At 39.5% G+C, this 26,493-nt stretch overlaps 1 protein-coding gene and 1 long non-coding RNA gene across 7 annotated transcripts in view; both read right to left on the bottom strand.

Moving 5' to 3' along the window:
• The window catches only part of LOC119796473 (disabled homolog 2-interacting protein-like), a 212,698-nt gene that overhangs the window by 143,832 nt on the left and 42,373 nt on the right, over positions 1-26,493 (bottom strand). The window contains exon 1 of one of the 6 annotated variants that reach the window (XM_038305051.1): positions 22,753-23,238. The exons of 4 other annotated variants lie outside the window; for them this stretch is intronic. The gene's annotated coding sequence lies outside the window, so the exon portion shown is untranslated. Of the gene's footprint in view, positions 1-22,752; positions 23,239-26,493 lie in introns of those variants that run through there. One more of the 6 variants, XM_038305050.1, reaches the window with a different exon arrangement.
• On the bottom strand, positions 13,672-14,871 carry LOC119796474. Its single transcript, XR_005282474.1, has 2 exons — positions 14,778-14,871; positions 13,672-14,707 (listed from the first exon to the last, which is right to left on the bottom strand). It is a non-coding gene; the product is annotated as an uncharacterized LOC119796474 (long non-coding RNA).

Below are 26,493 nucleotides of genomic sequence, written 5' to 3'. Positions count from 1 at the left end.
TACAATTTCAGTTGCAGTGTCTCGCAGGATTTTTTCCAGGAATGCCTTGGTGTTTAGCTCCATCCATCTCTCCATAAACTCTGATCAATATGTCTGTCTCTGCTAAAGAGAAAAGCACCTCCCGATTATCATGTTGCTGTTTTCACCTACAGCAAAATATTCAGTTTTGCACCCACTTCAGCGTTCTTGATGTCTCTTAAATGGCTTAAGGGAAATATTAAATCGGTGGTTTTATGGCTTTGTTTAAATGGAGTATTTTGTCTGGCAATCTTTCACTAAGGACAGATATGCTTTCTCTTCCACAGCTTCTCTTACTTGAGCTGTGGAGCTCAGCAGCTCCTCCAGATTTGCCATTGGCTGTTTCTCTGACTCATGCTCTCCTCGCCTGACATGTCAGTTTCGGTGGACGGCCAGCTTTTTCAGGTTTGACTTTGGTCATACTTCTCTTATATGATGGGCTATAACATCATCCTGAACCTAAAGGAGTCTGAATGCTATTGCATACAACAAATTTAGTCTATTTAACAAAGAGGTTTAATATTTCTCCAAATCCATAATTCTTTACTTTATGTACAATACAATATACAATTATATTTTTAATGCAATATTTAATTACTTAAAAGAAAGAAAAGAGAGAGTTTTGAAGTTTGGGGTTTAATGGTTGTAACATAAATGCAATAAAGTTCAAGCGGTATAAATAGGTTTTAATACTAGACACGGTTGTTTAAGTGTATAGGGCAAGCTTTGCCAAAAAGCAAACATTCAAGTAAGATCTGTAATCGTACAGAGAAATGAGATCTGAACTTTCCTTTGACTATGATGTACTGAAAAAATGCATCCTTTTTTTGAACAATCCCAAAGGTACGGTATACGCACGCAGCTGGGGTGATGCCCCGGGGACAAACCAGGATGCAGTGGAGAAACATCCTCCTATGGGAATGTAAAGAGCTGTGGTTGACTGTGACAAGCTGATTTATGCTACATTAAGACCCAGGCTCTTTGAAAGAGACACAACGCAGGAGCATTGAGGATATTTATAATTAGGCCTAGTTGTTTTAAAAGAAAAAAACATATTGGCAATTTCTGTGGAGCTAGTCCTGAGATTCCTATTTGATATTTAAAACTGGGTTTACAAAGCATTGCATTGAGATGCAGTACAGATTTAAATATCCAGAATAAAACATTTTGACTATTCTAACGATTACATATTTATCTTATTAGGTAAATGGAAATTTGTCACACATAAAACCAAATAAAATGCATTCATCTTTAATAACATTGTACATATTACAAATGTAAGATTCTTGCAATTTTATTGCAGATAAAAGCATTTAATTTATTTTATTTTAGACCTAGTATTAACAATAGGGATAAATCTTTATCAAGCCGAGGTCACACCAGTTGCGTACAACTCTCAATGATCAGATTTTTTCAATATCACATTGACTATGCAGGGTGAGCAGATCTGGTTTCACTTCTGAAATTGAACCAATTTCCCACATTTCACTGGGACAAATGATGAAAAGTTATTTAAAATAATTTCAAATGATTGAAAAAAAATAAAATATCCGGGGCAGTTATAAAGCAAAGCCCTGCTTTATTTGCAGCAACCCGAGCGGAAAAAAAAGTTTATTGGCTTTTGCGAGGCTCAAGGGCTTTTCTCTCCTACTGAACTCCTATCATGGGTAAAGTATTATTTTTCTGTATGTTTTATTGATTGTTTACGTTCAAGGCTATCCCCTCTGCTGCATATAGGCTACATCTCCAAACCTGACTTTTCCTGTGCGATTAACAGATTTGATTTAGTATTTTCCCCCAAAGTGGATTTGTTCTACTCTGTAACCGTCTCTTTTTCCTGTGAGACCCATGCAATTTCCCTTGCATTGCTGCATGGTCCTACTAAAATAGACTTGGGGTCTGTCTCAATCTGCGCAACACAAGCCTTCTTGCAGTAAATTGTGTCCAGTGTGATCATCCCAGTTGACTCTCAAGGAGCTCTAAACTCCACAACCTCATCAGAAACTATTTTCTCTTGAATCAGAAACAAAATCCTAAGTCCCTCAGGGCCTAATGGAAAAAAATTATATTGATAGCTGATTTATAATATAGAAGTAGACATCTTTATAATATTAATGATGGAACTATAGATACGGTATGTAAATTAAGACAGCTTTCAAGACAGCTGTAGATGAGCTTAAATCCAGTTTTCCATAAACAATGCTTACCGTATATCAATCTTTGAATTTGTAAAGACATATATCATTTCTGATATGTTCACTTCAGTTTAAAGCGGTGTGAGTTTTATTTTTTGTTTGGGCGAAAAAAATCTGCAGAATAAAATTACACAGTCTGTCATGAGAAATACCACTCATATGTTTTTTCTAGAAATGTTTAACTATTAAAAGTGAAATTTTCCCAAAAAGCTAAGAAGAGAGGAAGAGGAGGAAATATATTAGTGTAATGATTTGATTTGATTTATATATTTTTTTTAAAGATAATAAATAATGATTGGCCTTAATTTTTTCTTTTTTCCAAGGGGTCTTGGCGTGACCTTTGTTGAACATTTATACCCTGTAGAAAAAAATCCTTTATATAAATTACACTTATTGTGATGATAGCGGAGTGGGTTAATTATAAGTTGAAACTGCCAGCCACAGTTAGATCTAAAGGAAACTAGTAAAGACAGGGAGGTCATTGCTGTCAGTCCTGTTGCAGACTGATAATAAACTGAGCATTATGAAAAATGACCTGAAAAACACCCATCGCCTATTTTGTGTTATTTGTCAAGCATTTACTTGGCACTTAACTTAATTGGTCTTTATTGGATGTCCTTAATTATTGTGCACAAATTTATTTCTTGTAAGGTATCTGTAATTAGCCTTGCTCTGTGAATACAGAATGGAATGCTGTAGAAAAAGATTAGAGGACAAAAGGAGGCAGAGAGATAGTTTTATAAGTACCAGAACGTATCATTAGAGAAGGGAGACTGTAGTGCCTCAATTATCCTCCTCCTTGTTCATTCCCTAAACTTTTTATTGCTTCTTTTTATACCACCCATATATTCTTAGCATGTGACACAGGGATCACCATTTCGCATTTATTGTTTAATTCCTAACTTTCTAATAATTGGAAGAAGTTCTTGTTCAATTCAGGTGTATTGCTAATAGTTTTAACATGAGGCTCAACAGAAGGAAACCCACCCGTTTCTGTTAACCAGCACAACTTTACAATCCATCATTTAATTTGACATTTTTGGAATTCAACCACAGTTCATGCATACGGATTGTTTTTTTCTTACATTCACAGAGACACCATTGTCACACAAACAATAAGCCTAAACTCTTAAAAAGCCATGTGAAACTTGAGTGGGCAGAGAGAGCTTACAGAGAGTGGAGTAGCAGTTTCAAAGTAATACGTCCAAAAATGTAGCTGCTCCTGTTAATCCTTATTCATCCCCCAACCAGGATGGGTAAAGCTTTAGAAAGTCTGGTTTAACTACTACACAATGTATGAAGTAGGGTTATAGTATAAATATATATAGTATACAGTGATCCTCAAGATGCTTGGCTAAGATAATGTTAGGAGTGTCCAATGTGGAGAATGTCCACTATGGTGGAGAAGGTCTGAAGCCAAAATCAAGACAACACAGAAAGGAGTCAACTATCAGAACTCTAAAAGGGTGCATATGGTTAATGATTACCACAGAAATACAAACAGATACCCATAGCGGAGGCCCTGGAAACTGCCAAACAAAGACTCCATACTTGGCTGCCCGATTGAAGAGGTACACAAAAGAGATAGAGGCCAGATGGACAGACAATTCTACACTGAACCAGAGGCAGGGTAATAACACACAAGCCATCCCACCAAGACCGGAGACTGAACAATTTCTGGGAGAAAGAAGCATCATATAACAATGAAGAATACTGACTAAATGAAATAAGAGCAGAACACTCTAACCTGCCTGAACAAAGTCCAGTAATACATGGAACACCATAACCAACCGGCTGGTTTAGTGTACGCAAACATCTGTGCAAACTGGAGACCCCCAGGTCCAAAAATGGAAGCCAACTGCCAAGGTGGCAGAGAATGACAAAGCTAAGATCCTGTGGGGCTTCCTGGTACAAACAGACAAAATAGTAGTGGCAAACCAACCGCACAGTGTGTTCATTGATAAGCAGCAGAGGACGCCCATTACGATCAAAGTACAAGATTAATCTCACAATATTCACAGTAATCTATGTTGTAATACACAACGTGTGAATGTAAATATGTATCTGACTTCTAATGTTTGTCTTTCAGCCTTAACTACAACCATCAATAAGTCAATGGAAACATGGGAAAAGGTTGAGTGTGGCGTAAAGTAAGACTCAATAAAGTGTTGTGTTGAATATACTGCGGCTTCTCTCCTGCGGTTTGACAGTCATACGAGCTCCAAACAGCATGCACACATCATGCAATAAACGGTGGTGATAAATGCATAAGTGAAACCAAAACAAACCTTCCTAAGGATTTTACAACAAATAAAACAGTTTTGCTTTTCATTCTTGGGAGTCCAAATATTTTAACTGGATCCGATGGGATTTCAAATATACATATCTCCAAGCATACTTGTAGCTAGATGTTACTACAGCGAGGTATTTAAGTAAATTTAGATGCCTTTAGTGGATTGTTTTGAAAATCCACATGCAGAGATTAATCAGTTTTCTATTGGTATGATGTTATCTCTGTATATCATCTATCAAAAACTAAATTAAGTTGAATTTTGCCAGCCTGTTATCCAATCACTGCTGTCCTGCGCCACCATGTGGAGGCTGTGGAGTAAATGCTCTCATTGATTGCTCCATATTTGCTGCAGAATTAGCGGCTGAGTGGAGCCAGACACAGTGTAAATTGGGGAGTTTCCATAGTAACAGTGCAACCCAAGAACCTCTATCTGTCTTCAAAGCAAGAAACATAAGCAAATCCAGGTGTTAAGCCTCAGGTAGCTTTTAACTTTTAGGATCCATAAAAATAGTTTGAATTTTACTTCAGCCGCTGATGGTAACTTTACTAGATTGGTGTTTCTAACTCCAAGATGTTGCCTTCTAATGTATGTTCTTTCTTTTGTTTCCCCCATCTCTGAAAACTGGCAGAATAACTTTTTTTTAAGAACAAACTTAGCTGATGTTCTGCTCAAAAATTACTGCCTTTCAGACAATCAGGAGCATTTGTTGGGGTTGTTGCCCCATGGGAACAGAAGTATAATAACTTTTATTGTTACATGTGCAGATGTTTTGCTCCAATGCCAGTTTCATATAAGTACAATCCCTGCAGCAAACAACCACTAAAAGAAAAATCAATTTCCGCATTCTTCAATAGATAAAGTAACCTTAGAGCATACTCTCCCTTCAAAATAAACTTCTGAAGTTAACACAGACTCAAACATGCCTTATTCAGTTCTGTTTAAAATACCTTATTGATCCCAAAAGGAAATTAAATGTTGGAGTACCTTATAGGTTTTTTTTTTTTTTGTTTTTTGTTGTTGTAGGTATTGATAGCCATAGGCATGAAAGATCTTCTGCTGCAGACTGTCTTGTACCATATCTGGAGAAGCCTTTGTCTTAGAACACGTTGTTGTTTAATAGTCTTCTGAAGAGGAAACTCATTGTTGTCCATAATGTTTTCAATTTTATAAAGTCTTTATCTTTGTAAAACCATCTCCAGAGTTTCTAACAGAGTTTCTACAGAGCCAACCTCATTAATTAGCTTGTTGAGCTGCTTTCATTCAGTTGCTCTGATGCTGATCCCCAACCAGATGATGGTAAAACAGATCACAACAGACTTCTAGAAGATATCTAGCATCTTGCTGCAAAGACTAAAGGACCTAAGCTTCATTAAGAAGTAAAGTCTGCTCTGTTCCTTCATGTAGTCACCTTTTCAGTAGCATTTCCACCTTTGTCTGTTGTGTGAGTGAACACCAAGGTATTTATACTCCTCCACCACCTCAGTCACTCACCCATTTAAGCATAGACACTGACAAAAGTAAGGCTGCCATGCTGAGGCGTAAATGGGCCCTCTGACCACCACTGGGAGGCAATGCGGGTAAAGTGACTTGCCCAAAAGGAATCATGGACATTGAAATCTGGCACCTGGGCTTAAACCAACAACCCTTCAGGCAAATTCCTTCATCCGATTCCACTTTCGCCCTATTTAATGCATTTCTGTAGATCCTATTTGATAATTGCAAATTTCTCCATTGGTTTATAAGTCAGATTAGAAAACCAAAACTCAGACAACTATTAACAAAAAATGTCATCAAGGTTAACAAAAAAGTCTGATTTATGCCATTCAAAATATAATCATAAGTGCAACATGAGGCCTTTCCATTGCACTCTACCTAAAAATCCATAACAAACAACATGCACTTTAATGAACTAGGCTTTTGTGATGATCCTGTTTTAAGACTAAGTCTCGGATTTTGTCAAAAGTGTCTATTATTATACATAAATTGTAAATGTTAAGTGAATTTCAGTAAAACTCAGTTTGACATTACTTAAATACTAAAAATCCTAAATCCAAGAAAAACAAACATTATATTTCGCTACTCCATCACTTTCTCCAATGTGTCTGTAAATTAAATTTGAACGTGCAATCACTGACTTTTTGCAGTATCAATATTTTTTACTTCAATAAATCTAAATGGGTGTATTTCTGTCTTATATAAGACTTAATTAGTATTGTTAAATACAAGCAAGTTGGCTTAGTTATCTGTCCTGGCAGCCCAGATTCAATTCATTTCTGGGACTGTTTGAGCTGCTCTCACTCTAATACTAAGCCTTTCTTTTTAGACAACAAGATCAACCAAACAGCATGGTGCCCTTAAATATGAATGAAAATGTTTACTTATATGGAGACTAAAAGGAATCAGTGAGGTGGAAAGAGAAAAGGAGGCTAATTTTCTTGGCATGAAAGGCCTTGATTTCTAATGTTTTCTGTATGGCATTGCCAGTCAGCAAAATTGGCTAACAAGTCCTAACAAGGGGCAATAAAAAAAAGATGGAGACTTAATCACACATCAAGGAGAGGAAGAAAAACATCAAGAAAGAGGGAGAAAAAAATCACTTAAGCTTTAAAAAAAAAAAAAAAAAAAAAAAACATTATTGACACCACCAAATAAATGCCTTTTCATTCAAGCAGTTTTAGTATCTGTGTTGCTATTAAGGGAGATTGAGGGCAGGACACAGGAAGAGTTCAACTAACTAGGACAGTGCAAGCTCTTCTAGTTGGACCCGTATAGAGACAGTTGTTGAAGTCAAAGCTGAAAAATCTTAGTCCTATCCAACATTCTCTTTGAAGTCTTTACTCGAATTAAATAAACTAAAGAAAGGGCAACAGAAGTGTGATTAAAATAGTTGTGGGCCGGGTTTGTTGGAATGTGTCAGAGTGTGTCTGCCGCTTTTAGAAATGGGATGTGGAGAGGTATGCGGCAGGAAACGAGGTAAGTTGGAGGGAAAGGGGAGCCTTTTGGGAGTGGAGCTCATTTTCCCCTCTTTCCTGTTTTGCCTCAGCATGCAAGTCACCTTCTGACATCACCTACATGATTCCTCTCACACCCTTGCTGTGTCGGTGTAATAAATTTACAGTCAAGGTAAAGCAAAGCTACAGAAAGTAAAAAAAAATGTTCCTCTTGGACATAAAGGGATCCATCAGTAAAAAAAACTTTTTACAGAGGTGTCAAAAGTATGCTCTCAGATAAAGATGACCTCTTAACCTCTTATTTTAGCTTTGATATTCGCTCCAGCTCTCTCAGACTTTGAAATGACTCAAATTGCTTTATTACTTCCTTTATCTGTCAGTGAAGAAGTTTAAGACATAACGTCTATAAAGTCACAAAGATTTGTGGTAATGATGTAGTCTTTTCTAATGGATGGATGCATTGGTATCAGCTGTATCAACTTCTGCCTGCAGTATGGTGGCTCAGCACAAAGTATATGCTGACACAGCAATGCGCTCAGTGAGCTTCTAAGCCTATATGAATACGTCCAGATGCACCATGAGCCCACATGCTCGCCTAACTGCGGTTTTAGGGGAGTGTTTGTCAAATAACTTAGTCAGGGTTAAATCTGCTTTGAAGGGATTTCACCCGATCAACCTCATATGAAATCCACCTGTGTTACTAATGAGAGGCTTTAAAAATAAAACAGGAACACATTTTTCTTTCACTTTGCAAGGGTTTTATTTAAAAGGTTATTATATATTTATAAAATCTACTATTATTTTAAAATCAACACTGAAATTATTTTAATATCATGCTAACTACTCATTATGAGCTTTCATGAGGGTAGGAAGCAGTGAAATGTCTAACTGCATTAACAAATATGCAATAAGTGCAGTAATTAAAAATCAATTAATGATGCTTAGAAAGAAAAAGTTGGCAACAAAACCTTCAAGGCAATGATTTTTTGGAGAAAAAAAAACACCTTTGCAAATGCCATGAAAGTTAGGTTGTGTCCCATACAGTAAGCTATAAAAACAGTAAAGCTCATATTTTATCTGCACATGTGCATTAAAACCCTTTTATCACAATGCAGCCAAGCAAAAACAGAAGGACAAAAAAATTACTTGTATAATCTTTTTGATTAATTAATGGACACATGACAAATTATTATGATCTTATCACTTATAAGGAGTTATTGTTATATATTGTCATAGGCGAAGACATAAGACACTCCCCCACCCCCCCTGTTTGGTGTTAGCTTACAGAAACTAAACAAACTGAGTCAGGACAGGATTACCATCCTCAGCTATTTTTTTCTATGGTTAACAATCCCCTGACCATCTGTGGAGCCGCATTTAGAGAAGCATTAAGATTTGTCACATAATAAAGTAAGTGAGCTACTTATGATGCTCTGCTGGTTTTTATAGTTTTTGTTTATTGAAATTAAAGGAGCAAAAGTTTACTCTCCTACTCCAGGATAAAATAGGTTTTCCTATTTTGTCTCTGTACGTTTTTGCGTGTTTATTATTTTGTATATTCAATAACCACTGCAATATCTTGGGATGAATATATGAAACCCCAATATTGTACAAGTTCCTCAAAAACAGTAAAAGAGTGAAATCGTAATGAGTTTAGCAGCATTGCAGACCATGAATAGTAACTAGGATATAGCAATGATCCAATAATAACATTACTTAATTCCATGCTATGTTTGTTTTTTTTGTTTTTTGCTCACTTAAACATGTAGGGGGGTTTAAACTGAATAAATACCTGATGGCATTACTTACTTACAAGTTAAAGCCACTAAAATTCAACCACTTGGGAGAACTAAGTCTCTACTAAGAACTAAGAATCCCAGAACCTTAAACTTAATGCATGAAACAAAACCATCACTATCAAGAGTGACAATCTATTTTTATAATGGGACAGAGCAGACACCCCCCCAGACAGCTTAGTAATGAACATCAGCACCTTGCAAAACCGGTTAATTCTCCCTTATGCTTTTAACATCCTTTCTGCACCCACACACCTAAACTGCTCTAAGTTCTGGATTCGACCATACAGACTGACAAAAAAGTTCTCTGTCTGTGATTTACGACTGTGTAATTGCACAGCTGTATTACAGGGAGCTGTGGTAGGACAGGAAGGGAGGGGGAATGCTGGGGTATGGGGGATGATGACAGTAGATGTTGTTCTGTAATAATTCAGAGAGACAAAAGGCTCTTTGCATGGATAGGACATTAGCATATAAGCCGTACTCAACTATAAAGAGCCCTTTTTTTTTATTATGTACTTCATTTTACATTACATACCAGTCTTATTCAAGGTGGTGTTTCTATGCGATTCAGTGGGACTTGGGTGCAGAGATTGATTTCACAATCTTTCAAAATATCTTAACAAGTATATTCAAGACAAAAGAGGTTAGTCAATAGGGAAAAAAAAACCCTTGCGATCATAGTTTCACAACAGCTACTTTTTTCTTCCAGCTCAAAGATTCTCTTAAATAAACAGTTTACATTCTGATCTCAATACAATCAAGCAGAGCTAACTATGTAACAGCACCACTGGTTGCAGGATTTTCTCTTAGCACTGCGGGCATATTTCACAAGAATGCAAAGCAGTGGTTTATTGAGGCAAAGATGGAGAGATAGCTGTGTTCTGTGAGAAATGCTGGGATTTTTTTTTTTATCATTTAAGCCAGCAAGGCAGCAATTTATCACAGCAGTCAATCAGAAAGTATTCACAATCTGCAAGGGACTTGTTTATACTTTCACTGTCAGCTTCCAGCGGCTGGGGGGCTCAAGATAAAGGTGTTGCAAGGAGGAAGTGAGCGGCTTTGAGGACAGTTCATTTCAGCTCTATTCTATAAGGATCTACAACTTACAGTATTAGCAGAAACAAACTGTTTACGATGAATGATACCTCTCAGGTTGTAACTGTACAGACCCATATTTGCCTTTTAATCATTCATTAACTTCAGAGCCAGTTTGGAATGATTGATTTTATTATTTTGTGCTACTATGCTTAAGGCCATTGTGCATTAAGGACTGTTTGCACCAAGCTGTAACTTCCTCGCACATAAAGTTCTTTCCACCTGACACTATCTAGTCTGTCTAGTTTGTGAAGTGCACCAGTCCCTCATTCAGAGAATCTGTGACAAAACATAATTCCACCACCTGCCTTCTTCACAGTGGAGATCCACACATTTGTCTTTAAATCATGCGGAAACAGAACTTTCCTGAATGGCACGATGGCTGGAAATTCTTTCCACACAATCACCACCTTGTGTAGTTAGTACCTTTTAGGCACATGCCAACCATGTCAACAGATGAACAAGACTTGATGTGGTCCACATTTCTTCTTTTCTGTCTTAAAGTTGTGGAAGTTTCGATTGCAATTATTAAAAACGGTAAGGGTTGAAAATGTACATACCCTTCCATGAATATTGATTTGCACTGCCGACTAGTTGGACCGACCGATAGTAAAAGCCATCTGTATATTATGCTATTTTACATGTCTGTAAAAACCCTTCTTATAGTAATATCCACCTGTATATTATATTTTGTAAATATCCAGCTGTAAATTTAGTTCATAACTAGTTAACTATATATTACATTCATAGGACAAATCTATTTGTAAAATTCTGTTTATAATGGTATTCATCTCTATATTTATTCAGTAGAAACTCATGTCCTGTATTTATGGAACCATTATTTATCCCGGACTTGCTGCTATTGCACTTCTGGTTAGACCTAAACTGCATTTTGTTGCCTTGTACCTGTACCTGTGTAATGACAATACAGTTGAATCTAATCTAATCTAAAGACGGAAAAAAAACTCAGCTGCCAGTGAAGTAAACTGAAAAGGATAAAAGAAGCAATACATAAAAATAGTGGAAATCATGACATTGATTTTAAACATATGTATACATATGAATAAATATAACAAGTAGAAAGCGTGATGGAGCTCCTGAAATAAAATTTCAATTTGAGGCAGTCACTAAAATCAGGTGTTTTCTGTAATGTTCAGGAAATATACAGTTAGACTTCTTCGCCTGCTGACAGATGTGTTGGTTTACTGTTCATGAGCAACGCGCTTTAATTTGTCTAGGACAAGGTTTTTTTTTTTTTTTTCATTTCTTGAAACAAAAATTAAAAATCAATATTTTATCTTAATAAATTTTACTTTAATAAAGTTGAATTTGTTATACGTTTTTCCAGTGTTTTAAATAACTAATGTGAATTTAACATTTTGTTTATCTTATAAGTACTAGGAGTGTTTGCCTAGTCAGTTAGAGCAGTGAGTTTGTGCTCGGAGAAGGTTGCAAGTACCTGGTTTGATCCCTGCAGCCTCCACTATGGGTTCATGAGCGAAACCTTTAACCCCTGATTGCTCCCTGGGCACCACACAATGGCAGCCCTCTGCTCCCCAAGGGCATGGGTCAAAATGCAGACAGAGAAGTTGCCCAATAAAGGGATTTACAGTTTGTTTTTGTTTTTATTTAATGTTCCGATGAAACAATGCCCAAATATAAGCACTTTTAAGGCTGAAAAAATTATATCAAAAGTTAGATAAATATCTAAAATATTCCTATGTTGTTGTTTTTTTACCTTAAATATGACATATTAGAAAAATGTATAAAGCCCTGCTCATGAAGGTCTTTTAGTTATTTATTTAATAAGTCCATCATGTATCTCACATCGACTTAGAGCTGCTAACCAAACAGTAGATTAGGGTTTGTGTTTTCCCATGTTAACCTTTAATTTGACATTAATATTTATTAAGGCTTTCAGCAAGAAAAATAAAGTATTTAGGTAGTACAGTCAAGACATTATGTCATTTTTTTACTGAAAATTGTCTTTTCATTTCACCCTTTATGACTAAAACATGGTTTGATGAGCAGACTGACAGCCTATTATCTTTAATTAACTTTGGGTCAGAAGTTCCTGTGCTGTTCGGCAGATGTGAACTCAGGTGCGACCATGTTGAATGGATCTGACCTAATAAACAATCGAAGTGTCAGATTCAATATGGATTTTGTGGATATAGAAGCAACCAGCATCAGGCTCAACTCAGACATCGATAGCAACTCCACTAAAGGTGAAAAAGGTAAAACAAATCACGTTGTTAATTAAGATTGAGAGCTGTGACAACAAGCAAAGGAGTGCTTCAGTTGTATTTTGGCCACAGGTATCATAAAAAAAACAGTTATACGTCTTTAAAGACAGCAAAAACTAACTGGGTGATATCCAAAAATAATGAATAAAAAAGTTGAAACTTTTTGATCAGTTTACAGGTAATTTCAGATGTAGTTTGAGCATGGACAAGCCTTATCATTCTCTACAGACTCTTTGGACACAAGTTGTTAGAATGATGCAACTTTCCACATTGATGTAAGGCTGTTTTAAAAGTAAAATGCAAAAAAGAAAAAGAAAAAAAAAAAACTTTTAAGCATTGAATATGCACCAGTAAACGGCTAGCTTATGATATCTTTAACCTTTACTGCTCTGCCAATCAAAATAATTTCATTTTCTTACAAAATGTTTGTGCATATTGTTGTTTTTGATGTGCTATATCAACACAATCTATTGCATTACTGTGAAGTGATGTGTAGCCCTCAGCTCCTAAGTCCTTTTAATTTGACGGGCCACGCCCTGTGCGACATCACCCCAACTCTATTTACCTGCGGAGTCAGAGTGCCACTCCCTCCTCCATTCCCCACCTGTGGCTGTTGCATGCTCTGTTGGCGTCTCGTTTCAAAAAAAAAGCTACTGGATCTTCCTAAAGATCTAATATTATAAGCTGTCTTTTGGACTCGCTTCTCTCTCACAACTTGGGCCAAACCGCTCATGTTGTCTTTCATTAATACCACTACACAGACGGAGATCAACTTGTCATCCCTTCAACGGTCAGGTTTTTTTTTTATGCCAGAAAAAGGACATCACCCTCACTACAATCTGGTTCATAACAACTTTTTTTTCTTCTAATTCAACTGAAGATGGCGAGCTAAGACCTCTACCTGTGCGGTAGGATACAGACTCTTCTTTCCTATAAGGATAAAAACTATTCTCTTCCCAACCCTGGATTACCATAGCGTATGGACTAACAATCTAACCTAACTGAACCTTGGGGACAATTAATCAAAAACTGTTTTGTTATTAATGTTTGTGTGTTTGTTGTTTTTTTTTTTGTGTGTGTCTTGGCCACTTTAATACAAAACTAGTTAAACCTTATTTTTGTCTCTGTGATTATTCACACCTCGGGCTCCTCAACGAACCCTCTTCTGGTAACATCTTTCTACATCTATATAGTCAGTTCCTTGTCATTAGCCTTTAACAAGCGTTACATTTGGCGAGCTAGCCAGGAGTCTGATGTGTGAATATTCATTGTGAATTACTGAGATTGTTTTTTGTTTTTTGACTAAACTTGCATCAGAAGTGTCTGAAATGGATTTCATTGAAAAAACAGGGGTTGAGGTTTCCCATTGTGTTTTTGCTACCGGTGTGACTAACACTCAAGCAGATGATGAGTTGATTGATTATTTGCGTACTTATGGGGATTTAAAAATGGCATTTACTGTTACAGATTCTGACAGTTCTTTTTACAAAAACCTGATTGTTGAATATGATACATACGCAGCTTTGAATAAATTGAAGCCTCTTTTGCCATATAAATTTGAATCACAGAGCAAGTCTGGTTTAGTCTGTGAAATAAAACTACTTGCGGATGAACTTTATGCCACAGCCACAGGGGGGAGTACTGCCATCATTCCTGCCCCCACTGTACCTTCCACTGATTACCTCCATGAGCTCAAACGCATTGCTTACCGATGTGGAAAACCCTTTGAAGAAGTTATTAAAGAGGTAATGGATCAAATAAGTGGACATCTGGCAGAAGTCGGAGGAAATGATGATGATGATGAAGATGAGGAGAGACAAGAGACTACAGTTGATGTACTGGAGACGGGGCAGACCATGTCAGGTTCAACCCTTGTGTCTCAGATGCCATCAACTTCTCAGTCGGTGGGTCATTCTTCCACTGGCCAATCAGCAGACCCTCCTCTAGTCAATACAGCTGCCAATCCAGGACAGCTGATTTCTCTTTCTGGACACGACTTGAATCCCCCAGAAGTACAGAGGGTTGTCGTGGAGCACATTGTGAGAAAGGACGACATGAGCCTCCAATCCTTGTCCCCACTGCGCCTACGAACATTTTCTGGAAGGATTCCTAAACCAAGTAATGAGGCAGATTACGACTCATGGCGTTCCCATATTGAACTCTTGCGAGCTGACCCTACCTTGTCGCCACTGCACGTTACAAGGCGCATTCTAGAAAGCCTGCTCCCTCCAGCTGCCGACCTTGTTAAAAGCTTGGGGCCCAACTCTTTACCAATCATGTTCACCAAAGTGCTCGACTCAGCCTTTGCCACTGTCCAGGATGGAGAAGAGCTCTTCGCTCAGTTCCTAAACACTCTTCAGGACCACGGAGAGCGAGGGTCTTCCTTCCTGCAAAGACTGCAACTGACACTGAGCACAGTTGTGAAGCGGGGCGGAATCCCAGCAAGAGACACTGACAAGCATCTATTGAAACAGTTCTGCAGAGGATGCTGGGACAATGTTGTCATTACAAAATTACAGCTTGAGCAAAAAAAAGACAATCCACCTACCTTCTCCGAACTTTTGTTCCTGCTCCGGACCGAAGAGGACAGGCAGTTGGCCAAAGAGTCCTTAATGAAGAAACACATTACATCCTCGAAACATCGTGCCAACCTGCAGTCTCAGAGTGCGTCCTCCTGTGTCTGTGGCCGCACGGACACCAGCGCCATTGATGAACTGAAACAACAAATGGTAAAACTGCAAAATCAGATGTCTGCTTTGCTGGCGAAGAAAATTCCCGCCTCTGCACCAGATTACCGGCAGAGTAAGTTAAAGCCAAAAGTCAATGTCTCCACCAGGCCCAAGCCTTGGTTTTGCTTCAAGTGCGGCGAAGATGGACATATTGTTCCTGCCTGCACAAATTTAGCCAACTCCAGCCTTGTTGAACAAAAGCGCCGACAGCTGAAACAGAAGCAGCAAGCATGGGACGCTAAGAACTCCAAACAGTTAAACTAAATGCAGCTTCTTCGGAGGGACAGGTGGAAGCTGCTACTGAATTGTGTCCCCAAAATCAACGTTTTACACCACGAAACTCCTTTCCCAAAGGATTAATTGGAACAAAAAGTATAGGACAGGTCAAGATAAAAGGCTCAAACTTTCATTGCTTGTTTGACACCGGATCCCAGGTTACCACTGTCACTCACTCCTTCTATAACACATATTTGTCCGACCACGAGATCAAGCCCCTAAATAACCTGCTGGAGGTGGAAGGTGCAAACGGACAAGCTGTGCCCTACTTAGGATTTGTGGAGTTGGACATTACCTTTCCTGCTGAGTTCCTGGGACAGTCAGTGAATGTGAACACTCTGGCATTGGTGGTACCTGACTTCAGATCATCACAGCCCTCAGTCCTCATTGGTACCAGCACACTGGATGTGGTGTATGAGAAACACTCTGAGATCAAAGACTCCGAATTCCAACCAGTACCATATGGGCATAGAGCTGTGCTGAAGATCCTAGAGCTAAGACACAAGCTTGCCACTGATGATCACCATGGCATTTTAAAGCTACAGACCAACAGTCCACAGACCTTCGCAGCTGGAAAAACCATTGTCATGGATGCTATATCCATCGCTCCAGTGTTACAAGGTGAGAAGTCTGTCGTTATCCAGCATCCAACATCTTTCTCCCTGCCCGGCGGCCTGATGGTCCAGTCATGCCTGGTGGATCTTCCCTCAGTCCAACCGTGCCATCTCCCAGTTGTCATCACAAATGAGTCTGACCACGATGTCATCCTTCCAGCCCGTGCTGCTATCGCAGAGCTGTGTGCCTTCCAGTCAGTCCTCCACAAGCAACAGAGTGTGTGCCAGCAAGACAGCCTAAAGTCATCAGAGTCAAAGCTGAACTACAATTTTGCTGATTCACCCATCTCCCCAGAGTGGAAGCAACGTATTATTTCCAAGCTCGATAGCATTCCTGAAGTCTTTGCTCACCATGACCTTGATTTTGGTTGCACTGACAAAGTAAAGCACCAGATCAAACTTGCAGACCCAACACCTTTTAAGCAAAGACCCAGGCCCATCCACCCACAAGACCTGGATGCTGTCAAACAACATTTGCAAGAGCTGTTGGAGTCTGGCATAATACGTGAATCAGACTCACCATTTGCTTCCCCCATCGTTGTGGTGCGCAAAAAGAATGGCAGCGTAAGACTCTGCATAGACTACAGAAAGTTAAACACTCAAACCATCAAAGATGCATATCCTCTGCCAAAGCTAGAAGACACCTTTACGGCCCTGTCCGGATCAAAATGGTTTTCCGTCCTAGATTTGAAGTCCGGCTACTATCAAATCGAGATGGAGGAATCTGATAAATGCAAAACCGCCTTCGTCTGTCCTCTAGGCTTCTGGGAGTTTAACCGCTTGCCGCAAGGAGTTACAAATGCGCCCTCCACTTTTCAGCGGTTGATGGAGAAGTGCATGAGCGATTTAAACCTCAAAGAAGCACTCGTCTTCATCGATGATTTAATCGTGTTCGCTCCGACGCTGGAAGAGCACGAAGAGCGGCTGATGAGGGTTTTGCTGCGGTTAAAGGAGTTTGGCCTGAAGTTGTCTGTGGAGAAGTGTGTCTTTTTCCAGCCATCTGTGCGGTATCTCGGACATGTGGTGTCGAGGAATGGAGTTGAGACAGACCCAGAGAAAATTGCCACCCTAACATCTTGGCCAGTCCCACAGAACCTCAAGGAACTTCGCTCATTCCTTGGATTTGCCTGTTATTACCGACGCTTTGTGAAAGACTACTCATCCATCGTCAAACCACTGAATGAGCTGACCTCAGGCTATCCACCAAACCAGAAAAAACGAAAACCATTGATAAAATCCCAGACCTACCTGAACCCAAAAGAGCCTTTCGGTGGCCGCTGGTCCCCTGCATGTCAGACTGCCTTTGAGACCATCATTCAAAAGCTCACTTCAGCGCCTGTTCTCGCCTTTGCCGATCCTAGCAAGTCGTACACCCTGCATACAGATGCCAGCTGCACAGGACTTGGTGCTGTTTTATACCAAGAACACGACGGCAAGAACAGAGTGGTTGCTTATGCCAGCAGGGGCCTGTCTCGGAGTGAAGCCAGATACTCTGCACACAAGCTGGAATTCCTAGCATTGAAGTGGGCGGTGACCGAAAAGTTTAATGACTATTTGTACGGCACACCTTTTACAGTGGTCACAGACAGTAACCCTTTGACCTACCTCCTTACCTCTGCAAAGCTGGATGCAACGAGCTACAGGTGGCTCTCTGCCCTTTCCACCTACTCATTCAAGATTATTTACAGAGCAGGAAAGCAAAATGCTGACGCAGATGGTCTCTCTCGTCGACCGCATGAGGTGTTGCCAGATGACCACCTGACACAAAAAGAGCGTGAGAGAATTTTAAGGTTCACCCAACATCACCTACAAGATTCCTCACCTGTCTCCATAGACCAGCACACAGTCCATGCCATTTGTGACCGACAGCTTGTGTATGGTTCCACTGCTGAAGTCCAAGTTCTTGCTCTGGTCCAGACACTCACCACTGATCCAGGAAGTCTGCCAGACAGTTTTGTTGATGACATACAGTTTGCCTCACCCGTCATACCTGCATTCTCTCCTGATGAAATTGCAGCCAAACAGCACACCGATCCCGTCATACAGCATGTTGTTGCACAGTTGGAAAGAGGAGAAAGTCCACCTACTTCTCTGAGGGACGAACTTCCAGACTTACCTTTACTCCTGCGAGAACTAACAAAACTGGAGCTCCACAACAATGTTCTTGTACGGAGAAGGCAGATTGGGAGTGAAACCACATACCAGCTTGTGCTACCTGAAGAATGTCGCTCTGAAGCATTATACCAGCTGCATGATCAGATGGGACACTTGGGCATTGAGAGAACGCTTGACCTTGCAAGATCCCGGTTTTACTGGCCTCGTATGTCTGCAGATGTCCACAACAAAATAAAGAACTGTGAAAGATGTGTCCGACGGAAAACACTGCCAGACAAAGCAGCTCCGCTGGTTAACATCAAAACGTCAAGACCTTTGGAACTGGTATGCATGGATTTCTTGTCGTTGGAACCTGATCGGAGCAATACCAAAGACATACTCGTGATAACTGACCACTTCACAAAGTATGCAGTCGCTGTTCCCACGCCAAACCAAAAAGCGAAGACCGTAGCAAAGTGCTTATGGGACAACTTCCTGGTACATTACGGCATCCCTGAGAAGCTCCATAGTGACCAAGGACCTGATTTTGAGAGCCGTATTATCAAAGAACTCTGTGCAATGGCAGAAATCAGCAAGATCCGTACCACCCCATACCATCCTCGGGGTAATCCAGTAGAACGGTTTAATCGCACCCTTCTGGACATGCTGGGAACTTTGAATGATCACGACAAGACACACTGGAGAGATTTTGTAAAACCACTGGTGCATGCGTACAACTGTACCCGGAGCGATGTCACAGGATTCTCCCCTTATGAGCTTATGTTTGGACGTCAGCCACGCCTCCCAATAGATCTCGCTTTCGGACTGCCATTGGGAGAGAAAACGCACTCCTCTCACTCTCAGTACATTGAAAAGCTGAAAGCCCACCTCGAAGAAAGCTACCAAATTGCCATTGAGAACTCTGAGAAGCTGATGCTGAAAAACAAAACCCGTTTCGACAAGAACATCACTCCTTCAGAGTTGTCGGTGGGAGATCGTGTGCTGGTGAGAAATGTGAGAATAAGGGGAAAACACAAAATTGCTGATCGGTGGGAGCCAGATGTGTACACAGTCATCAAAAGAGCCAGTCCACTTCCAGTCTACACCGTGAAGCCAGAAAACAAGGACCGTCCTGTACGTACACTCCATCGAGACCTGCTATTACCCTGTGGTTTCCTCTCAGCCCCTGCCAAACAAATCAAACAGAAAGTGACACATTCCCTACCGTCAGAAAGCACACCTCTCAATCCTCCTGATGATGGTGGTGAAGATATCCTGTCGGAAGAAGAACTGATTCCTGTTAAACCTCTCTCCATCTCAGAACCAGTCAGATTCACATCCATAATCGAATTGCCCACTTCTGCTCATCCGGCTGAGTCAGCTGTGGTCCCGCCTGGCCAGCAACCACAGTCTGCCCGGACTGAAGAACCTCTGATGGAAGTGGGGCCTCGTGTGATTGAGAGTGAACCGGAATCTGAATCGTCACAAGAAACCATTGACCACTTAGCTGAAGCTGTAAATACTCACTTAGACTTAAGACCTGCTGCTAACCTGGAGCCTGAAGAAAGCGCTTCCTCTGATCCGGAAACTCCAGACCCCGTCAGCATTGTCTCTGAATCTGACTCACCCTCTGAGCTTGAATTGTCCAGTCCCGGGTCCGAACCACCAGGCCATCGACCTATCCGAACACGTCGTCCTCCTGAGCGGTTCCAATACTCCAGGCTGGGCCATCCACTGCTCCAAAGTATCCAATCTTTGTTCCATGGACTAAGCACCGCCTTTAATTATGTTGTTGAAATTGATGAGGTCCAACCTTCCCTTACCAGTAAACAAGCCGTCTGCCGTCAGCCCGCTGCATGTACAGGGCCGTACATGAGTTCAGGGGGGGAACGTGTAGCCCTCAGCTCCTAAGTCCTTTTAATTTGACGGGCCACGCCCTGTGCGACATCACCCCAACTCTATTTACCTGCGGAGTCAGAGTGCCACTCCCTCCTCCATTCCCCACCTGTGGCTGTTGCATGCTCTGTTGGCGTCTCGTTTCAAAAAAAAAGCTACTGGATCTTCCTAAAGATCTAATATTATAAGCTGTCTTTTGGACTCGCTTCTCTCTCACAACTTGGGCCAAACCGCTCATGTTGTCTTTCATTAATACCACTACACAGACGGAGATCAACTTGTCATCCCTTCAACGGTCAGGTTTTTTTTTTATGCCAGAAAAAGGACATCACCCTCACTACAATCTGGTTCATAACAACTTTTTTTTCTTCTAATTCAACTGAAGATGGCGAGCTAAGACCTCTACCTGTGCGGTAGGATACAGACTCTTCTTTCCTATAAGGATAAAAACTATTCTCTTCCCAACCCTGGATTACCATAGCGTATGGACTAACAATCTAACCTAACTGAACCTTGGGGACAATTAATCAAAAACTGTTTTGTTATTAATGTTTGTGTGTTTGTTGTTTTTTTTTTGTGTGTGTCTTGGCCACTTTAATACAAAACTAGTTAAACCTTATTTTTGTCTCTGTGATTATTCACACCTCGGGCTCCTCAACGAACCCTCTTCTGGTAACATCTTTCTACATCTATATAGTCAGTTCCTTGTCATTAGCCTTTAACAAGCGTTACAGATGCAATAGATTGTTTTGGATATCATTCAAAATATTTTCCAAAGCAATTCTGCAATCTGCGTTATTCATTTGTCTAAATTCCCCCTTGGTGTGAAATAAAATCAAGCTCCACCAATTCCCTATGGAAGCTACCTAGTAATTTAGCAGAATCCAGCTACATGTATGGTAATGTAATCCCAGTATAAATGTGTGATAATGTATAATTTAAGCTTGCCTTATAAGATAAATACATAAATAAAGATTAAACAAGTAAAAAAAGTTATGGCTTTATGTACTTTTTCCAAAGCACTGTTAGTTGTGCAAAGCAGTTATCAGTGTATTTTCTACCCACACCAGTATTCACATCATGCATCTTTCCATGCTCATTTTGAACTCGATATAACTGTACACATTTAGAGAAATTCATAGTTCAGGTGTACTCCCTAATGTCATTTAAACTCTTTAAATTGAATCTTAAAGGCATGATAGAGGATACCAACGATTACAGTCAGATTCAAGGAAGTACTGAAGACCTTCCTCTTTAGAAGACTTGACAGTGTTTATATGTATTTTGATTTTGCTGGTTTTAGCTCAGACTGTTTACTAGCTGTTTTTATACTGCATCACTTAGAGATTTAAAAATTTAAAGTCTAGTACAAACTCAATAAATCCTTATGTTTATTGTTGATATTTATGTTATTATGAAAGCAGAAGTCTTCCTCTTAGCCACAGCTGTCCACTCAAATCAGCAACCAAGTCATCCAGCAGCCAAACAACAGCTGCAATCTACAACAATAACAGAGCTTGTTGTCCAGATCACAGCTAACCTCCAACCTTTTCCTGTGTCATCCCTTTACGCCTATGACACACTGAGTCCTACTCCGCTGCTTGTACACATTCTTCTTCTCCCTCATTGACTCTGCTGTTTCCTTAGGAATGCCAGTCTAGCAGTCAGACTATGAACGCCCGCTCGGCATTCCAAGTAATCCCTATTCTCCGGCTGCTCCGAGTCTACTTCCTTCCCCACAGCTGCCGGCCGGCCCTGCCTCGCGCTAATAATAGGACAACAATGCCCACCCGGTTCAATGGACACAAAGCACTGTCCCATTAGTTGAATAAGAAGAATCCTTAAGCTTTGGCAAAATCCCATGGTACAAAAGCTGGAAAGTTTGAGTAGAATATTGATGAGAGGCTGCAATATTAGAACACTACAGTTGAACTTTACACCAAGCATAGAAGTTTTAGTCTAAAGCAATAACTTTCTAAACTGCTGACAATCCGATCCCTCCTGTGTGTAGGTAATAAGCTGAAGCATGTAAACACATGTTGGTGGTGGAGTGACTGTGGGGCTGCACACTCCAGTGAATTGCTATCTACAAGGACACTATAATCATGCAAAAGCTGATAAATGAAGACTACACACCACTAAAGCGTTTAAACACTGCCTCTGCCTTTCCCACAAACACACTTGGAAAAGTTAAAAAAAGCAACACAAATTGATGTTTGTCGTGCTTGATTCCAAATCTAAGATCTGTTTTTTTATATTGTATATCACACTTTTAGCTAAGATCACATGTTGCAGGTCTTTGTGTCAACAGCCCTTTCTCCCAATGGAAATTAAGAGCTAAATGCAAACTTTTTTCAATACTCTTTGACAGATCAGTGCAGTAATGTTTCTGAAAACTCTTGACATTTCATGAGACAACAAATCTTAATGGAAAACCTGAACAAGATTGTGTCTCGTACATTGCCATACCTCACATGGGCTCCAAAAGAAAAGATGCAGAAGCAGGAAAGGCAAAAACAATTCCAAAGCAAAGTGAAAAGCTCACCTCAGACAAGGTCCCACTGCCGGTGGGAGGTTAGAAGGAAAATCATCTTCAATACAATCCCCCCCAAAAAAAGCAGAGAGCAACAAGTAGTAAGTCCGAATAATTCCCCTCTCCTCGCTCTGGGTCCTGATCCCTTGCTGTGACTCGGTGAGTCTACAAAAGCTGTAGATAAACTGGAGATGTGTGTTCTTGTAGGTGTGTGTGTTTAAGAGTGTATGGTCTTGTGGACTCCTGCAGGGGTTCTGACTTTTAGCAGGGTTCAGATCCTCCCCCTTCTCAGAATCACAAAAAGAAAGAGGGAGAAATCCTCCTTCTCTTCTCCCTCTCTTTTCCTCACACACACACTCACTGACTCACACCACCAGAGATCCAGAGAGTGCTCTCTTTGTCTCCTGACTTGTTCTCCCTCTCCATGCTCTGTGTGTTCAAATGTCTAAAACTCCCTGCTCTACAGCCCCCTCTCTCATAGGAGAAAGCGAGTAAGACATGTGTGCATGCTCAGGGAATGCTGTTGTACATCAACGTCTGGGACTGGGTGGAAGAGGTGGAGGACAAAGGGGAGGAGTTTAGGCTGAATTCCTATACTGCACATATAACCAATCAGGAGCCTTGCTGCGGCTGACCGAAAACCGCGGGGCCAGGCCAGGGCTTCACTCCTAAACTGCAGCTTTAAAGCATTAGCTGGAGTTTTTTTGGACATGTTGGCTATTTTTACAAACGGGACAGGGATAACATATGGCCATTTTTTCTTTGATCACCTTCACTGGTTAAACACTCGTATAATCATATTTTATTAGGTTTGCAACAAAACCAATTGAAAACCATAAGGAGAATTGAACACTGTGCTCTGAAAAAAACCTTAGAAAGCATGTAATATGCATTTTAGTCCACCACACAAAGTAATGCACTGAGCAGGTTACATGCAAAGCTTCCTTATCTCCTCTGAGTTTACTCTCCCCCCTCCTGCTAAAGAACCATCCTCTCATGTTTCTACTCTGGCCAGACATTTGTCAAGCAAGGCATTTGTCCACTGAAGCGTCGACAGATGCCCCCCCTCAACACACACACACCTCCCCCTTCCATTCACACATTTTCTTTTTCAGCTCTTCTCACACGTAAGATGAAGATGATTTGTTGCATTAATGGTGTAAGTTGCATGCATTTAGTAGAAAGCGGCATCCACAAAATTCTATACGACATTATCAAAGTGTTTTTTCACTATGTTTTTGTAAATCAGCTTCAGAATAAAAAAAAAATATTAAAAGGGCAGAATTGCTCTTTTTGCATTGAGGTTGCACCAAAACATTATTATTATCAGTGCTTTAAGCTGTAGAACACATATGTCCTTCACAGGTGATTTTGTAGGAGATTAAAAACATATTCAGGGCACTTGCAGACTAGCAGCTTATCTGAAAATGTAAGTTATTTTAAACAAGTCCATATAGGGGGGATTTAAAATATATCTGTTTAGTTCAAATATTTAAAACAGAAGTCCGTCGATAAATTAGTTGCTGATTTTTCATTTGATAACATTTTCATCAACTGCCCTATTCTTTTCCTGGTGTCGTTGTTAGAAGACAGACTCAGAATTATCTAATCGAAACTACTGATGCAGTCGACCTCCTTAAACCTGTGTATATTAGAATGTGAATACAAAACAGTAATAAACTATACGGCTATATAATCATATTCAGTATAATTGTATATTATTTAAAAATTGACCAATATTGCATTTTGTCATACAGATACAGTATACAGACATTTTCCATTTAACTTCGCTAAAATCAGCTAAAAGTCAGCCTATCTATGTAGACTTTTATCATTCTGCCATTCTGAGAATGTATTTATATTTCTAAAAACCAGAGGTGTCAAGTAACGAAGTACAAATACTTTGTACACTTTTAAGGTATCTATACTTTACTCCATTACTTATTTTTCTTCCTACTTCTGACTTCTACTCATTACATTTTCACACCAGTATCTGTACTTTCTATTCCTTACATTTTTAAAACAAACGTTACTCGTTACTCTTGGCTTCAGTTTAATGTTTCTAAATATTTATTTCCCATCATGTGCTCCATCCAATGCAGATCATTGGCTCCACCCACATCTAATGAAAATTAGTGTAATTGGATGAGTCATATAACGCAAACACTCATTGGTTAGCTAAAGGAAATCATCAGAAGCAAGCAGGTGTTCTTCAAACTGCAAACGTGAATTGTCTATGCCATGCTACAATGTGGGATTCAGAAAAAGATGTTGAAATGTCTGAAAGGTCGGATACAGGCGAGAGCGTATCAGGAGACGGAGACCAACAAGACCTCCCTCATCCTTGGCCCTATCTGAAAGATTTTTCCAAATAGTTGTAAAATTAAGCTTTCAATTCATATAGCGGCTGGTTTTTTAAAGGTTACTTTATACTTTTATACTTTGAGTAGTTTTTGGAGCACATACTTTTTCACTTCTACTTGAGTAAAGAGGTCAAGTTGATACTTCAACTTTTACCAGAGTGTTTTTCAACTGAAGTATCTATACTACTACTTAAGTAACAAATGTGTGTACTTTTGACACCACAGCTAAAAACTAACTGGGATATGATAACTGTCCCCTACGGGTAGGGAATAACACTTTCACAGAATGTTCACTGAACCATAGAAGAATGCCAAATGGAAATTTAAACATTTGGATAAGTGTACATTTTTCCACAAAAAAAAAAGAAAGAAAGAAATTTAGTACAGTACTGATAAAGCTTTTTAAGGCCAGTTTTATTCCTTTTAAGCCCTTATATGGTCATGTGCTGGATGACTGGGAATCTACGTCAACATTATGCAATTACAATTCAATTCAAAAATACTTTGTTTTAAAAGGGAAATTAAATGTTAAGAATCAAAAAAGTTAACGTTAGTATATGCTCTTTGTGCTTTACTTTTAAGCCGTTCCTTGATGTATAGCCATCATTTCTAAAGATATCTGCTGCACTGTTAAAGCTGAGCTAAATATGATGATGATCAGTTGAATCCTATCCACTTGATATCAAACTGTGGTTTTGGATTTATAGTAAGCCTAAAAGTTTCTGAATAATTTAGTTCAAGATTGCTTCATTTTTTTCCTTTCTTTTTTTTGAATTGGACAAAACAGCAAAAACAGCAGTTTAGTGTCTATATTAGACAAACTAAGTCTTAATAGAGCAGCAAAATCTTTTACTAATTTTGTCTAGTTGGTATAAAATGGTTGTTGCTGGCACAAAAAAAGGCATTGCTGTAACTGGAATTTCTTTAGTTGTAATGCAATTCTTACATGTGTGTTAGTTACATTGATACAATGCTATGTTAATACACTGCATATACATCTCAATGATATTAGGTACTGATCTGTTTTAACAAACATCTACACTTGAATTGCCTAGTCTTTCCTTATCCTCAGTTCTGTGTGTTTTAACTTTCTGTTAGTGATTTCTCCAGTAGGTAACCTGCAAATTAGTCAATGATACCTGGGAAATTCCACTTTTTAAAACACAAAACATAATCAAGTGGGTATAGAAAATGAATGGATTGGGATTCTTATGACTTAAATATATCTATTGATTTAATGTTCTTTTAACAAAAACTCCTCGCTTAACTCTGGTGAGCCTGTTCTCTATGTTCTTATATGTTAATTTGAGTAAAGAATGTAGTTGGGTGACACGTGGCTGAGCGACAATCCAGCTTTTAACAAATAGGAACCAAATAGAAACACATAAAA

Source organism: Cyprinodon tularosa, unplaced genomic scaffold (genome assembly GCF_016077235.1).
Source record: "Cyprinodon tularosa strain WSP-4 unplaced genomic scaffold, ASM1607723v1 ctg55, whole genome shotgun sequence".
Taxonomy (NCBI): domain Eukaryota; kingdom Metazoa; phylum Chordata; class Actinopteri; order Cyprinodontiformes; family Cyprinodontidae; genus Cyprinodon; species Cyprinodon tularosa.
The sequence above is the reverse complement of the archived record's forward strand: the minus strand, read 5'-3'. Positions and strand labels throughout refer to the sequence as shown.